Source organism: Bos taurus, chromosome 17 (assembly GCF_002263795.3).
Source record: "Bos taurus isolate L1 Dominette 01449 registration number 42190680 breed Hereford chromosome 17, ARS-UCD2.0, whole genome shotgun sequence".
NCBI lineage: Eukaryota > Metazoa > Chordata > Mammalia > Artiodactyla > Bovidae > Bos > Bos taurus.
The window spans coordinates 15,371,747-15,390,046 of record NC_037344.1 but is presented as its reverse complement, the minus strand read 5'-3'; the positions used below and the strand labels follow the sequence as shown (position 1 = coordinate 15,390,046).

Sequence of the window (18,300 nt, the reverse complement as noted above, 5' to 3'; positions counted from 1 at the left end):
TGAGCAACTAACACACACATATTATGTTGATGGTATAACCTTTCATGGGCTTCCCAAGTGGCTCAGTGGTAAAGAATCTGCCAGTCAAGCAGGAGATGCAGGTTCAAGCTACATCTTCATCCGTGGGTTCAATTCTTGCCTGGGAAATCCCATGGATAGAGGAGCCTGGCGGGCTACAGTCCCTGGGGTGGCAAGAGAGTCAGACACAACTTAGCGATTGAACAAAAATAGCCTTTCAATAACTAAGCTACTAAACTGCTCACTTCATGTTAGTGTTGCAAAACCTTCTGGACCCAGGACTTCATTCTGATAAAGCAGATATAATTCAGGATGCTAAATCACTTTAAAACCTTCTAAACATCCACACTTTGCAATATGTACATGGATGGGCTGAATTTCTGCAGATCAGCCAAATGCTATCTGGGGACAAGAAGAGGTGAAAGAAGGAATACGATCCAGATGGAATTTACCTCTACCTTCTCAGTTCCTTTCCCCTCATGGGAAATGTCAAGTGCTTTGAAGCCTACCATCACTACAAGAGAATTCCATTCACATTTGTTCAGCCAGGATCATAGTTCAGTTCAGTTCAGTTCAGTTTAGTTGGTCTGTTGGGTCTGACTTTTTGCGACCCCATGAATTGCAGCACGCCAGGCCTCCCTGTCCATCACCAACTCCCAGAGTTCACCCAAACTCATGTCCATCGAGTCGGTGATGCCATCCAGCCATCTCATCCTCTGTTGTCCCCTTCTCCTCCTGCCCCCAATCCCTCCCAGCATCAGAGTCTTTTCCAATGAGTCAAGTCTTTGCATGAGGTGGCCAAAGTACTGGAGTTTCAGCTTTAGCATCATCCTTCCAAAGAACACCCAGGATTGATCTCCTTTAAAATGGACTGGTTGGATCTCCTTGCAGTCCAAAGGACTTTCAAGAGTCTTCTCCAACACCACAGTTCAAAAGCATCAATTCTTCGGCGCTCAGTCTTCTTCACAGTCCAACTCTCACATCCATACATGACCACAGGAAAAAAACACAGCCTTGACTAGACGGACCTTTGTTGGCAAAGTAATGTCTCTGCTTTTGAATATGCTATCTAGGTTGGTCATAACTTTCCTTCCAAGGAGTAAGCGTCTTTTAATTTCATGGCTTCAGTCACCATCTGCAGTGATTTTGGAGCCCCCCAAAATAAAGTCTCCCCATCTATTTCCCATGACGTAATGGAATCTTAGTTTTCTCAATGTTGAGCTTTAAGCCAACTTTTTCACTCTCCTCTTTCACTTTCATCAAGAGGCTTTTGAGTTCCTCTTCACTTTCTGCCATAAGGGTGGTGTCATCTGCATACCTGAGGTTACGGATATTTCTCCTGGAAATCTTGATTCCAGTTTGTGCTTCTTCCAGCCCAGCGTTTCTCATGATGTACTCTGCATATAAGTGAAAAGAGCAGGGTGACAAAATACAGCCTTCACGTACTCTTTTTCCTATTTGGAACCAGTCTGTTGTTCCATGTCCATTTCTAACTGTTGCTTCCTGACCTGCATACAAATTTCTCAAGAGGCAGGTCAGGTAGTCTGGTATTCCCATCTCTTGAAGAATTTTCCACAGTTTATTGTGATCCACACAGTCAAAGGCTTTGGCATAGTCAATAAAACAGAAATAGATGTTTTTCTGGAACTCTCTTGCTTTTTCGATGATCCAGCAGATGTTGGAAATTTGATCTCTGGTTCCTCTGCCTTTTCTAAATCCAGCTTGAACATCAGGAAGTTCACAGTTCATGTATTGCTGAAGCCTGGCTTGGAGAATTTTGAGCATTACTTTACTAGCGTGTGAGATGAGTGCAATTGTGTGGTAGTTTGAGCATTCTTGGCATTGATTTCTTTGGGATTGGAATGAAAACTGACCTTTTCTAGTCCTGTGGCCACTGCTGAGTTTTCCAAATTTGCTGGCATACTGAGTGCAGCACTTTCACAGCATCATCTTTCAGGATTTGAAATAGCTCAACTGGAATTCCATCATCTCCACTAGCTTTGTTCGTAGTGATGCTTTCTAAGGCCCACTTGACTTCACATTCCAGGATGTCTGGCTCTAGGTGAGTGATCACACCACTGTGATTATCAGGGTCATGAAGCTATTTTTTGTACAGTTCTTCTGTGTATTCTTGCCACTTCTTCTTAATATCTTCTACTTCTGTTAGGTCCATACCATTTCTGTCCTTTATTGAGCCCATATTTGCATGAAATGTTCCCTTGGGATCTCTAATTTTTTTGAAGACATCTCTAGTCTTTCCCATTCTGTTGTTTCCCTCTATTTCTTTGCATTGATCGCTGAGGAAGGCCTTCTTATCTCTTCTTGCTATTCTTTGGAACTCTGCATTCATATGCTTATATCTTTCCTTTTCTCCTTTGCGTTTTGCTTCTCTTCTTTTCACAGCTATTTGTAAGGCCTCCCCAGACAGCCATTTTGCTTTTTTGCATTTCTTTTCCATGGGGATGGTCTTGATCCCTGTCTCCTGTACAATGTCATGAACCTCATTCCATAGTTCATCAGGCACTCTATCAGATCTAGTCCCTTAAATCTACTTCTCACTTCCACTGTATAAGCATAAGGAATTTGATTTAGGTCATATTCTCAGTAACAGGGTTTATTCTTATGTTTCATCTTTCAAAAGTAACTGCAGAATTAAACATATGATTTCAGGGAAAATTTTTTCTTTGGAAAAAAATGGCATAAGTTGGCAAATATTTTACATAAAAAACAAAATCAAGCATATATTTAAGGTCAAAATCTTCTCTGTCTTCTCATGTGGATCCTCAACACACAGAGGATAACTCCCATCAGAGCAAAAGATACACATTCAGGGGCCATGATTCTGCCCAGGAAAACCAATTAACCAATTGTGTCAGAGGACAATTCAATTCCCCAGGCCATCAGGATGGTTTTACCACTAATATTAAGTTTGGTGAGGTGATGCTTTGTCATGAGAGGAATAAAGATGTGAGCTGTCAGGGCTCCACTTTGATCAGAAGTCCAGCTTTGGGGGCTCAGTATTGAATTAGTTAGCTATGCTTCCTTTAACATGAGGAAGCACCACAGACATGAAATAGAAGACACATGGATAGAACATAACCAAAAAGCAACATTATTTGAAGGCTTTTCCACTCAAAATGTGGTTCCTGGATCTGCGGTGTCTGCATCACCCGGAAGCTTGTAAGAAACGCAGAACCTTGAGCCAGACCCCAGATCTACTAAATTCGAATTCACACCGTAGCACAGATGATTCTTATGCATATTCAAGCTTGAGAACCACCACTTTAAGGAAAATATAAGGTAAGAAATCATTCTAAATCACAATGAGTATTAGATGGTCACTGAAACTAGCAAATTCTTGATGTTCAGAAGGACAGAACACAAAGAAGCAATACAGAGAACTCCCTAGAACAAGCGAAGTCAAAGATTTATGCCTTTGGCTCACTGTCAGAGGTCAGTCTTCCTGCTGCTCATTTGTTTCAGTTTAGGATAAGAATGACATGGATCTCCACTGTATATGAAGTAAGAAAGGAAGGCTCTGTCAATTCCGGTGATAAGGCATCCTTAACCCTGAGAACTCAGAACACTTCAGCATCACAACAGATTTGCACCAGACTTTAAAATCTTAGTCGCTCAGTCATGTCTGACTCTGCAACCCACGGACTATAGCCCACCAGGCTCCTCTGTCCATGGGATTCTCCAGACAAGAATACTGGAGCAGGTGTTATTCCCTTTTCCAGGGGATCTTCCTGACCCAGGGACCGAACCCGGGTCTCCTGCACTACAGGCAGATTCTTTACTGTCTGAACTACCAGGGAAGCCCAGAATTTAAAGTTTCTAACAATAATCAAGGATCCTAACAGGAAGCACTTGGAGCAGCTCTGGGAATATAGCGAGTCCACCACCTGACTTGTTAAACTGTGTTCTGTGTCGTCACAAAAAGGAAAGCAATCTGAAGAATTACAAAGTAAATATGTGAAAATATGCTTGATTTAATCTCAGTCAACTCTTCCCAAGAGGTTGGTTACATATGTCTACTATAACCACTCTTTCAAACACTGAGATAAAATGTTCTAACACAGTACAGAATTGAGACTTAAGGAAACTAGGGGTCATTCCATTTAAGAGATGAGAACACTGAGACCCAGAGGTGGGACAGAAAAGCTCCACAGGCTTAGCAGCCACTCGGGTTGGTTAGAAGTTCTTTTGTTCTAAGGTGGGCTTTTAACCTTCTCTTTTTTTTATTATTTTTTATTGGAGCATAGTTACTTTACAATGCTATGTCAGTTTCTATTGTGCACCAAAATGAATCAGGATACGTATACATAAATCCCCTCCCGTGTGGATTTTCTTCCCATTCAGGTCACCACGGTGCACTCAACAGAGCTCCCTCTGCTATACAGTATGTTCTCATTAGTAATCTATTTTACACATTGGTATCAATAGTGTTTATGGGTCAATCCCAATCTCCTAATTCACCCCCCTCCCTCCTTGGCATCCATACATTTGTTCTCTACATCTGTGTCTCTATTTCTGCTTTGCAAATAGGATCATCTATACCATTTTTCTCAGAGAAGGCAATGGCACCCCACTCCAGTACTCTCACCTGGAGAATCCCAGAGACGGCAGAGCCTGGTGGGCTGCCGTCTATGGGGTCGCACAGAGTCGGACACGACTGAAGTGACTTAGCAGCAGCAGCAGCATACCGTTTTTCTAGATTCCACGTATATGGGTTAATTTACAATATTTGCTCTTCTCTTTTTGACTTTTTTCTTCACAGTATGACACTTTTGGTTGCTACTCACACATCATCCAAAGGATAGGAATTTTCATCAAATGTTCCAGAAAAGGTTGAAATTTCAAGGTAATTTTTCTCTATAAATACTTCATGTGACACATGACATTTTGCTTACTTAACAAAAGCTTGTAAAACTGGTCACCAGCCCTAAATACATTGTTTGTTTGTTTTTTAATTGCTATCATACAGCAGAGGTTTAAAAAAAATGGTACAAGAGAGTTTTATAGAAATTCACTAGATGCTTGGGTATTTTTAAAAGGCCTTCTCTGTCGTCTGAAAATTGTCTAGAGGACAGGAGTCTACTGTCTATACTTAAGAAGACAGAGCTTTTCTCCTGATACTATTATTCGGCAGCTGCATATTCCAAATGTAATGGCTCCTAGCAGTCCTTCTCAAGCCTATCTCAAGAAGCAGAGGCATGCAGAGAGAAGTTTAATTTGGATGGAGGTTGATTCTTCCCTTCACACGTACTAAATAGGGCTTTGAGGAAGTACTATCTCAGCAACGTCCAATACTGCAAAGTCCTTAACGTCCCACACATCCACTCAAGGCCAGTTAAATACTATGTGTTTGAGAAAAACTAAAACTGAAGCTTTGGCTGTATCCTCAGGCCATTTCTAATACAGACATCAGAAGTTATTCATTCACAGAACCAAGTGAATTCCTTTTGAGACTACATTTCAGGTTCAAATTAGTATTGACTGAATTAGCTATGGTTTCTGATGATTAATTTCTCATTTTCTTTTGAAATCTGAAATTTCAAAGTAAGATAATAAATTTAATTAAAATTTTATCTTCTGCTTTTTATTATGACAGGGAAGAATAAATGCATATTTGTGATCATTACAATTTCGCTCTAACTCTCCAGAGATGTTCATAGAGTGCCTGAGGTTATCTACAAAGAATATAGTGTAACCTAACTAAGATTTCTCCATCATACTCCTTACTGCATACAAATGATAAGTCTGAATTCTTTCACTGAAAGCAGTTTCTTTACACTCAAATGTGTACACAATCACACATTCTACCTTAAAATATTTACTTAAAACTGCACTACAATAAGAGCAAACAATAGGTACTCAAAAAAAATTTTTAATTGTTAAATCTGAATTGGGAAGAATATCAACAAAAAGAACAACGCTGAGTGGTGAAGTTCCAAGCCATTGTTCCACCTGCAAATTCATTTAGTTTCTCTGGTGCCTCTCATGCAACTAAAGAAATCGTGGATTAATTGAGTGAATTCCCTTTAAAGTATGAGCTAATCTAGGATCAGCTAGAGTATGTATGCATGCTGAATCACCTCAGTCATGTCTGGTTCTTTGCAATCCTATGGACTGTAGCCCACCAGGCTCCTCTGCCCATGGGATTCTCCAGGCAAGAACACTGGAGTAGGTTGTCGAGCCCTCCTCTAGGGGATTTTCCCAACTCAGGGATCAAAGCCATGTTTCCTGCAGCTCCTGCATTGCAGGCAGATTCTTTACCACTGAGCCACCAGAGAAGCTTCTTTCAGTTAGAATATATGAAGGGTTATTACTGAGACAATATGGAGTTTAAGTATAGCTTCATGTGAAAGTAAGTCATTGATTTTTGCCTGAATACTGAATAAATCTATTTCCTTTCCCATCTTTACAGTCTCAAGCTAAGGCTGTCCAACTTTTAGGGCTGTTTTCACTTCTTATGTAAGGAGAAGTAAGGAAAGAAAATATCGTAATCATTAATTCATATGACATGTATTTACTGAGAATCTGCTATATAGAATAACCTGTTTAAATGGAAAAGCTTTTTATATTCTCTCCAAAGTACTAATTTTCAATCCTTAAATAGCATAAGCAATATAACATCTACCTCTTCACCCTCCTCTCCCTCCTCTCTCCAACCCCCTACTCCCCAAACCCCTCTATCCCTCCCATAAACATTTTAGCACTTAATATTGCCTGGTTCTTTTCCCAATAGTGAACTGCTCTGAGAATTTCTTCATCAATTGTTTTCCCTTTGTCTGGCAAGTTCTTAAGTGTGCCTCTGTTTGACTTGACTATTTCTTGCTGTTGTTCTAGGGTCTTTTATAGTTTATGTTAGTCTAGTGTGCATATCTGAATCCCTCTCATACCTGTATGCTTAGTTACTCAATCATGTCTGACTGTGACCCCATGGACTGTAGCCCGCCAGGCTCCTCGGTCTATGGGATTCTCCAGGCAAGAATACTGGGGTGGGTTGCCATGTCCTTCTCCAGGGGATCTTCTCCACCCAGGGACAGACCCCTTGTCTCCTTCCCAGGTGGCTCAGCAGGGAAGGAATGGCACTTACTGTTACAGTAATTTAGCATGAGTGACATAGCAAAGTGGTGAAGAGAGCTATTCCGGACCCAGACTGCCGAGGTTCTGCCCCTTTGGGATCTAGGGCAATTATCTAAATCAAACCATTCCTTAGTTTCCTCATCATGAGTTAGGAAAATGGTAATACCTGTTTAGTGAATTGTGGAGAGGATTAAATAAATATATGCAAAATTTTAGGTATTCCATTTCTAGCAGAAATGGACCAAAGAAACTGAATATTATATGCCTCACTGATTACAAGTAGATACAAAAAGCAAGCTACTTGGGCATTTTGAAAAATAAACAAAAGCAGGAAAATTGTGAGAGGGAACTAAAACGGAGAGAGGTAAACCACAGGCAGTGACTTTTCATTTTCCCCTGTTTTCTTTCAGTTCAGATCTGAAGGAAGTTCTTATTTTTTGACATGAGCCAAAAAACTGTGGCAAGTTTAAAAGAATTTAAACCATATATGTATATTTTCAGAACATAATATAATTAAACTAGAATTCAATAACAGAAAAGTATCTAAAAAATACAAATATTAGGGAAATAGGTAACACACTCTTTAGATAACCACTGGGCCAAAGAGAACATCACAAAAGTAATTAGAAAATAATTTGAATTATGAAAGTAAAGAATAATGACAAAATTTGTGGAATGTACCAATGATAGACGTACTTATAAAAATATATTATATTAATATTAGAAAAGTTTCAAATCTATGATCCAAGTTACCTTAGGAAACTAGAAAGAGTACATACTAGTAAAACTAGTTTTCTAGTAAAATTAGAAAGACTACATTCTCCCATAAGGGAGGGAATAATACAAATTAAAGCAGAAATCAGTATGATTGAAAATTAAAACAATTGAAAAAAATTCAATAAATCCCAAAGATAAATAAAATTGATAAACTTATCCAGACTGACCAAGACAAAAGAGAGAAGCTATACATTAGCAATATCAGGAATGGACGAGGAGGCATCACTACAAACCAGAACTTAAATAATTAAGAGAGATTCTGAATAATATGAAAATAAATGTAACAATTAAACAAGGTCTTACTATATAGCGGAGCGAACTGTACTCAGTATATTGTAATAAACCATAATGGAAAAGAATCTGAAAAAGAATATATATGTGTATGTATAACTGAATCACTCTGCTATACACCAGGAAGTAGCACAACATTTTAAATCAACTATAAAGTGTGATTACATAAAATTGAACAAATTGCTTGAACAAAAACTGCCAAATCTCACTCAAGAAGAAATGTATAAGCTGAGTAGTCCTGTACCTATTACAATACTTGGATTCATATTTAGAAGCTACAAACAAAACTCTAGGCTAGATGACTTTCCTGATGAGTGGTACTAAAAATTTGAAGAATAATAAAAATCTGTACAAACTCTTTGAGAAAACCAAAAATGGGGAATAATTTCTAATTTCTTTTATGAGGCCAGCATTATCCCAGTGCAAAATCAAAGATGATATAAGAAAAGAAAAATACAGAAAAACATGCTCATGAAATTTGACTCAGAAAAAATATCAACCAAAGCTTAGCTATAACAGATCTAATTCAACAGTACATACAAGTAGTTCATTCTAGAATGAACCAGTATACAGAGGGGTTTATCTAGGAATGCAAAACTAGTTCAACATTCAAAAATTGAACACATATGATCATCTCAAAGATGCAAAAAAAGTACTTGACAAAAATTCAACATCCAGAAAAAAGAAACTCTCATTCAGAAAATTGTTTAGTAAACAAACAGACGGAGAAGGCAATGGCACCCCACTCCAGCACTCCTGCCTGGAAAATCCCATGGACGGAGGGGCCTGGTGGGCTGCAGTCCATGGGGTCGCTAAGAGTTGGACATGACTGAGCGACTTCACTTTCACTTTTCACTTTCATGCATTGGAGAAGGAAATGGCAACCCACTCCAGTGTTCTTGCCGGGAGAATCCCAGGGACGGAGAGCCTGGTGGGCTGCCGTCTATAGGGTCGCACAGAGTCAGATACGACTGAAGCGACTTAGCAGCAGTAGCAGTAGCAGCAAACAAACAAACAAAAAACTCTCAGCAACTTAAGGATGAAAGAGAAGAACTTTGATTATGGAAATCTATAAAAGTGTTACAGTTACCATCATAACTACAAAATAAAAGACTCAGTACTTTGATGCAAAGATCAGGAATAAGGTAAGAATTTCCACTCTCTCCTTTCCTCTTCAATTTCAGTTTCACAGCAGAAGTCATAACTAAAGCAATAAGGCAAGGAAAAAACAAAAGACATACAGATTGGAAAGAAACAACTAACATTGTATCTATTTGCAGACAACATGATTGCCTGTGCAGAAAATAGCCAAAAATATCTACCAAAAAAGCTAGAAAAAATTTTATCGAAGTTGTGCAATATAAAGTCAATATATAAAAATCAATTGTCTACAAAATAGCTATGAAAATGGAAAAATAAACTTTTTAAAAGTACCATTTATTATAGGACCAAAAGCAAAAAGTTAGAAACAAAATCAAACAAAATATGTACAGAATCTTTATGCTATAATCTACAGAACACTGATAAAAGAAATAAGACAAAATCAAATGAAGATATGTGTGTGTGTGTGTGTGTTCATGGATTGAAAGTCTCATTATTGTTAAGATGTCAGTTTTTTCTAAACTGACCACTAGGGGCAGAGCTAGGCTCCTGACTGCAAGGTACATAGCTGTCACAAGTAAGAATACATTTTAAAAGTCTACAAGCAATAAATGCTGGAGAGGGTGTGGAGAAAAGGGAACCCTCTTACACCGTTGGTGGGAATGCAAACTAGTACAGCCACTATGGAGAACAGTGTGGAGATTCCTTAAAAAACTGGAAATAGAACTGCCTTATGATCCAGCAATCCCACTGCTGGGCATACACACTGAGGGAACCAGAAGGGAAAGAGACACATGTACCCCAATGTTCATCGCAGCACTGTTTATAATAGCCAGGACATGGAAGCAACCTAGATGTCCATCAGCAGATGAATGGATAAGAAAGCTGTGGTTCATATACACAATGGAGTATTACTCAGCCATTAAAAAGAATACATTTGAGTCAGTTCTAATGAGGTGGATGAAACTGGAGCCTATTATACAGAGTGAAGTAAGCCAGAAAGAAAAACACCAATACGGTATACTAACGCATATATATGGAATTTAGAAAGATGGTAACAATAACCCTGTGTACGAGACAGCAAAAGAGACACTGATGTATAGATCAGTCTTATGGACTCTGTTGGAGAGGGAGAGGGTGGGAAGATTTGGGAGAATGGCAGTGAAACATGTATACTATCATGTATGAAATGAGTTGCCAGTCCAGGTTCGATGCAGGATACTGGATGCTTGGGGCTGGTGCACTGGAACGACCCAGAGGGATGGTATGGGGAGGGAGGAGGGAGGAGGGTTCAGGATGGGGAACACATGTATACCTGTGGCAGATTCATTTCGATACTTGGCAAAACTAATACAATTTTGTAAAGTTCAAAAAAAAAAAAAAAGGCAACTGGACTCGTGACTGATGTGACTGCAACCTGGTGCTCAATGGCCTAAATTCATGCTACCAGTAACTCAGAAACCAGTGTTCAGTCAAGCAGCAAACACTGTCAGAGGTCCAGTCCCTTGTTGAGCTGTTTGGTAAATAGAGTGGAGGGTAAAAGGAAAGAGCCATTAATATACAATGTGGCTGGGCTCTCACTGGCGCTGTGTTCAGCGTCACCTTATATACTAATGAATGGGCAACAAGGAACAGTGCCTGAACACAAAACACAACAAAACAGAAAGCAAAGTGGGTAAGATAATTATCTCAACAGATAACCTGCGACTGCTTCATGGAGGAGATGCTATTTGGCCAGACTTTAAGAGATTTATACACCAGAAAGGTGGGTACAGATAAAAGGAACGGGAGGCAGGGAAGAGGGAGGGAAAATGAGAGAAAATAAGGAAGAAAAATACTGAAAGTGGAGGCGGTGCGAACAAAGCCCTAAAGCTACAAATGTAGAATATGCATAAATAACAGGAAATTAGCTCGTCGGATGGGAGCAGAGTGCATGGAGCAGCAACAGGAAGTGGGTACACTATCACTGAACGAAATCATCCACAGGGAGGCAGAGCCACTTGTGTTTCCAATGTTAGACGTGGTGTTTGTAAACCAGAAGATAGGGCAATCAGGGTTACCTACTTCCTGCCCTGTTAGTTCACTGCCTCACTCTAAACAAATAATAACTGAGCAACTCTTATCCTGATTATTAAACAAATAATAAATGAGCAACACAGAGGCAAAGTACTGTGAGTAATTCAGAAGCAATATGTCACTGTGCCCTTAAGTGGGATTTACAATCTGGACAGCAGAATCCAAAATACTCACAATAAAAAAAAAAAAAAAAAAACCACACACACACACAAAAACAAGCAACAAATAGCTCAGGTAAAAGGAGTAATGAATCTGCCTTCTAGTCTTTGCCTTCAAGGTACAGAATCAATAAGCAATTTCTGAATATATGGTATTGGCAATATTCTGTGCTAGATATTAAATGTACCTTCTCAACTCTAGTTTTGTTCCTTTTCACTTTTTCTCTTTTTTCCCTTCTTTCTAGAACTGAATATATCTAGTCAGTGTATAAGTCAAGAGACAAATGCAAAAGAAACCACACTGTAGAATGGATATTTTAAAAGGACATCTTAAAATATCTATTTTATTAATGGGTAAACTGAGATTGAGAACACTTTGAAAATTTGTCCAGGGTCAGACAGAGAATGAGTTAGGGAGAAGGGATTTAACTCCAGTTTGAACACTTTAAAAATCCATTGTTTTTATGCTGAGCAAAATACAGTCCCTGAAAACAATTTAAAGAAATTAAAAGAATTGTCATTTAGTTGCTAAAATTCCTTCTGAAAAAGGAAACAGTAAAGTTCAATTTCATGCCAGAAAGCATGTTCCCCAGGCACCAACTCATTCTAAAACAGGTGATTATTCAATCTGGCTGTAATATTACCCTGTTTTCCTCCCTGTTTTATGTTTTCATGTTAATCATTTTACTTTCTTTTCTTTTTTTAAGTCATAATCAATTAAGATTTGTAATTAGGTTTCAAATTTGAAACACATCTCTAGTAGAAAGCAAACGACAAGAGTAGTAATTAAGGGACAGCTGTCTCATCTTTCTGGGGATGAAACAAGGCTTTTTTGTTTCTAAGTTATAAATACCAGAGAAGTTTTCAAGATTTTTTTTAAGAAATAGTTAACTGAGTAGTCAACTGAATTGAAAGATACTGAATTGATCTAAAAAAGTCAGTGTTCTTTCTGACACATGCTGAGAATCTTTCTTCTGGGATAAGCTTAGGTTAACTCCAACACTATGAACTTTTATTGCTGCAAATACAGAATCTCCACATTTTATACAAAACCAAATCATTTCTTTAGATTCTAAAGTAGGCACTAACCCAAGATATCTTCCTCTCTTTTAAAATTATGTGACTTTTACAAATAAAGGAGAATAAGTGCTTTCAGTGGAGAGGAATAAGATTCAGAGCAGCTAAGATGCAGATACTATTTTTTTTTTTGTGGTTTTCCTTTGATTTAAGAGGACAAATATTACTAACATTAACATAGAAAATTACTTCAGTTCAGTTCAGTCGCTCAGTTATGTCTGACTACTTGTGACCCCATGAACTGCAGCATGCCAGGCCTCCCTGTCCATCACCAACTCCCAGAGTTCACCCAAACTCATGTCCATCGAGTCGGTGATGCCATCCAGCCATCTCAACCTCTGTCATCCCCTTCTCCTCCTGCCCCCAATCCTTCCCAGCATCAGAGTCTTTTCCAATGAGTCAACTCTTCGCATGAGGTGGCCAAATTACTGGAGTTTCAGCTTGAGCATCATCCTTCCAAAGAACACCCAGGACTGATCTCCTTCAGAATGGACTGGCTGGATCTCCTTGCAGTCCAAGGGACTCTCAAGAGTCTTCTCCAATACCACAGTTCAAAAGCATCAATTCTTTGGTGCTCAGCTTTCTTCACAGTCCAACTCTCACATCCATACATGACCACAGGAAAAACCATAGCCTTGACTAGACGGACCTTTGTTGGCAAAGTAATGTCTCTGCTTTTCAATATGCTATCTAGGTTGGTCATAACTTTCTTTCCAAGGAGTAAGCGTCTTTTAATTTCATGGTTGCAGTCACAATCTGCAGTGATTTTGGAGCCCCAAAAAATAAAGTCTGACACTGTTTCCACTGTTTCCCCATATATTTGCCATGAAGTGATGGGACCAGATGCCATGATCTTCATTTTCTGAATGTTGAGCTTTAAGTCAACTTTTTCACCCTCCTCTTTCACTTTCATCAAGAAGCTTTTCAGTTCCTCTTCACTTTCTGCCATAAGGGTGGATTACTTAGTAAGCTTTTACTCCAGTATTCCTTATTGGTACTTTCAGGTATTATTTTTACATGCAAAGTATAATCAGGATTTGAAGCAATTAACCATATAATTCAGGTCAAGAAAAGTCTTCTGCCTGAAAAGCTAAACCACTGAAGCAAACAGTTTGACTTTTTTTTTTTCTGGTTTGAATTATCCAGATTCTAGAAAATTATTAAACACAACTTAATGTGCAAATCCATAAAACAGGTCAAGTTACCTAAAAGCAGGCCAGCCTCAGGAGGATAAGGAACCCCTTAAAATGTGTATTTCTAAGACAGAAACTTCTAAAACAGTTCCTAATGTAAACCTGGAAATAATGGTTAAGTTATAGCAAGTTCAGTAAAGGTGCACACACACACACAAACACATTCATATACATATATACTACAGAACTTCCCAGAACCTATGTTCATGTGTGTTTAAAGCTCCTAAGAGTGGTACAAGTATTCAGAAATTTTCAAACCTTTATGATCCCAAACCATTTTATATAGAACAGATCATGGAACTAGTATTGGGACTCACTGAGAACCTTATTGCACAGTCATAAGCCTTTCATGCTGTACACTGGCAGGAGATGTAGGAGGGTGGGGCTGGGTGGTAGATTTGAAAGCTTCTATTAATACACCCAGGGGACCAGAAGAAAGACCAAATGACATAGGACAGAAATCCCAAGGGCAAAAAGTGGCCAAGCAAAGCTGGTTTGAAGACGCTTCTAGCATAACCATGAAGACCCTGTGGGACTAGGCTGATTGCCATATTCATGTTCATTCATTTCCTTTCTCTTCGGCTGCACCACAGGGGATGTGGGATCTCAGTTCCCTGAGCAGGGATCGAACCTGTATCCCCTGCGCTGGAAGCATGGAGTCATAACCACTGGGTCATCAGGGAAATCTCCATCTCATTTTTCAACACAGCTTCATCTTTGGCTTCTCTCCACCTCTGTGACCCTCCTTAATCTTGGTCAGTTATGTTCTTTATTCGCTGCTGTTCTTTCTACCTGGGACTCTTTCCTTTATACTTCGGCTCTTAGCTTAACACCATCTTCCACAGAAACATCCTCTGTTTAGTCCATCTGTAATAGATTCCTCTCTTCTTTCCCAGTATTTTCCCTACAGAATTTCTCTTCATAACATTTACCACACTTTTTATTTACATATTGACATTTGTTTGTTTATTTCATGTCATGTTCACAGGACTACAAGCACCATGAAGGCAGGAATAGACTATGCCTGTTTTGTCCAAATTTATGATCACCAAATATCTCATAGATGAGTGTTTGCCATATAGCAGGCCTTTTATAAATATGTGTCAATTTAATAATAAATAATAATAATTAATTCCTTCACATATCTCCCTGAGTGAAAGTTGCTCAGTCGTGTCTGACTCTTTGCTTACCCCATAGTCTATACACTCCATGGAATTCTCCAGGCCAGAATACTGGAGTGGGTATCCTTTCCCTTCTCCAGGGGACCTTCCCAACCCAGGGATCGAACCCAGGTCTCCTGCACTGCAGGCAGATTCTTTACCAGCTGAGCCACAAGGGAAGCCCATGTCTCCCTTGGCCTGGCCTAATTGAAATCCTCAAAATTGACTTAATATATACATAAAAATAAGTTCCTCTTTAGGATACAATCATCTATCTATAATATGCAGTCACATACATTCTAAAACATCAAACTTGCATTTTTGTGAAATATTTTTATAATGGGGGCTGTAGGTTTGAATAAATCATCAATCTAAATCAATACTATGGGTTGATTATTGAGAACCACTCTCGTACCTGCTTTCTTGTATTCTTCAAATACTTCTACTCTTTTATTACTGCCTTGCTGATTTCAGAGCTCTGCAAAGAACAAAAAGACAAATGTTAGGATCTGGTGTTTCACCAGGAACTCCTCTTAAAAAAAAAAATTACTGGAGTATAGTTGCTTTACAATGTTGTGTTAATGTCTGCTGTACGGGAAAGTGAATCAGCTATACATATGCACATATCCCCTCCTTTTTTTGGACTGCCTTCCCACTTTGGTCACCACAGAGCACTGAGTATATTTCCTGTGCTATACAGTAGGTTCTCATTCATTACCTGTTTTATACATAGCACCAATAATGCATATATGTCAATCCCAATCTCTCAATTCATCCCAGCCTTCCTTCCCCCTTTGGTGTCCATACGTTTGTTCTCTACATCTGTGTATCTATTTCTGCTTTGCAAATAGCTTCTTCTATAGGAATGCCTCTTTCCTAGGTAAAATATTTAATTTGCTTGTAATGCCCATTCTTCCAAACTAGAGGACTTATGATCACAAGATTCATGGAATACAGCTATTTCTTATTTGTATTCAACTTAATCTTTGTTCAGCTCACAGAGGTCTACAGGAAAGAACTCTAGCTGACTCATTTATTTGCTTACATGCACCAAGCACTATTCTAAGTTTTTGGATCAACTCATTTATTCCTCATAACTACTGGGCAGGCAAGGGTTAACTCAGCAGTTGAGTTACTGAAATGCTACCTTTTCTAAAGAAAGGTCCTTCTTCAGAACTGGTCTTAGTCCAGCTCCTGAAAGATAACCTCTGAGCTCTTGGAATAGGCTGACTGATAAGAGAGTCTCCATACATGTTTCTGCTGCTCCAGGTGGGCCAGATACATTTATGGTGAACACCTGTTTTTGCTTGAAGAGGAGTGGCTGAAATCTGAATAGTGAATTCAGTCATCTGGTGCTGCAAGCTTCTGTGACTGACCTCTAATAAAGCTCTAGACACCAGAGGTCAGCTGAGCTTCCCTGGCTGACCACATGTGACCACTTCACACATGTGGCGACACATGGTGGCTGAGAGAATTGAGGACATCCCCATGTGCCCTTAGGGGCTTCCCAAGTGACTCAGTGGTAAAGAATCTGCTTGCCAGTGCAGGAGGCAAAGGAGACATGGGTTTGATCCCTGAGTCAGGAAGATCCTCTGGAGCTGGACATGGTGACCTGCTCCAGTATTTTTGCCTGGAGAATCGCACGGACAGAGAAGCCTGGTGGGCTATAGACCAGGGGATCGCAAAGAGTCAGACACAACTGAGCACACACACACGCAGGTGCCCTTAGGACATACAACACCTCCTAGAACTAACACCAAAAAAGGATGTCATTTTCATCATAGGGGATTGAAACGCAGAAGCAGGAAGTCAACAGATAGAATAACAAGGCAAGTTTGGCCTTAGAATACAAAATGAAGAAGGGCAAAGGCTAACAGGGTTTGGTCAAGAGAACATGCTGGTCATAGCGAACACCTTCTTTCAACAACACAAGAGACGGCTCTACACAAGGACATTACCAGATGGTCAATACCAATATCAGATTATGTTCTTTACAGCCAAAGATGAAGAAGCTCTCTACAGTCAGTAAAAACAAGACCTGGAACTTTTTGTGGCTCAGATCATCAGCTCCTAATTGCAAAAATTCAGGCTTAAATTGAAGAAAGTAGGGAAAACTGCTAGGCCATTCAGGTATGATGTAAATCAAATCCCTTATGGTTAGACAGTGGGGGTGATGAATAGATTCAAGGAACTAGATGTGGTAGACGGAGTGCCTGAAGAACTATGGATAGAGGTTGGTAACATTGTACAGGAGGCAGAGAAACCATTCCAAAGAAAAAGAAATGCAAGAAGGCCAAGCTTCACATATAGCTGAGGAAAGAAGAGAAGCAAAAAGCAAGGGAGAAAGGGAAAGATATACCCAATTGAACGTAGAGTTACAGAGAATAGCAAGGAGAGATAAGAAGGCCTTTTCAAATGAACAATGCAAAGAAACAGAGAAGTGAAACAGAATGGAAAAGACTAGAAACCTATTCAAGAAAACCGGAGATATCAAGGGAACATTTCGTGCAAGGATGGGCACGATAAAGGACAGAAACAGTAACAATCTCTTCTTCTCTATCAGAAGAAGGGATTAAGAGGTGGCAAGGATACACAGAAGAACTAAACAACATGGTCAAAGTGAATCAGCTACACATACACACATATCCCTTCATTTCTGGACTTCTTTCCCGTTAAGGTGACCACAGAGCACTGATTAGAGTCCCTTGTGCGATACGGTAGGCTCTCAGTAGTTATCTATCATACATAGTATCAGTAGTGTATATGCCAATACCAACCTATGACTGTGAGTATAACAGCTTTTCTGAATCTTGGGAACCCTTCTAACGAATAATTGAGACTAAGGGTGGCCTTTGGGATCCCCAGTAAACCACCCTGTGAGATACTATTACCCGTACAATATAGACAGTGAAGTGAAAGTCGTTCCGTCACGTCTGCCTCTTTGCGATCCCATGGGCTATATAGTCCACCAGGCTCCTCTGTCCATGGAATTCTCCAGGAAAGAATACTGGATGGTTAGCCATCCTTCTCCAGGGGATCTTCCCAGGGATTGAACCTGGGACTCCTGCACTGCAGCCAGATTCTTTACCAACTGAGCCACCAGGGAAGGAATTGGCAGAGAAAGGAACTGGACAATGAATTCTGAGGTAACCCAGAATTCCACAGCTAGTTTAAGTGTCAGTATTTAAATTTGAACCCAATGATCTGGTTTAGGCATTTTACCACCACTATGGCACGTGGTTTATCAAAATATTTATTATGTGCTATTCAATACGTGTATTAAAAAATGCCACCTGGTTCTTTTTCTTATTTTGTTATCAAGGATGATAATTTTCAAATTGTAAATATACCATCAAT

General features: G+C 39.4%; 1 protein-coding gene across 4 annotated transcripts in view; it reads right to left on the bottom strand.

Moving 5' to 3' along the window:
• INPP4B (inositol polyphosphate-4-phosphatase type II B) overlaps positions 1–15,424 on the bottom strand; it is a 455,375-nt gene extending 439,951 nt beyond the window's left edge. For all 4 annotated transcript variants that reach the window (XM_024977565.2, XM_059876249.1, XM_024977564.2 and 1 more), the window contains exon 1: positions 15,359–15,424. The gene's annotated coding sequence lies outside the window, so the exon portion shown is untranslated. The remainder of the gene's footprint in view (positions 1–15,358) is intronic.
• Positions 15,425–18,300: the final 2,876 nt, after the last annotated feature.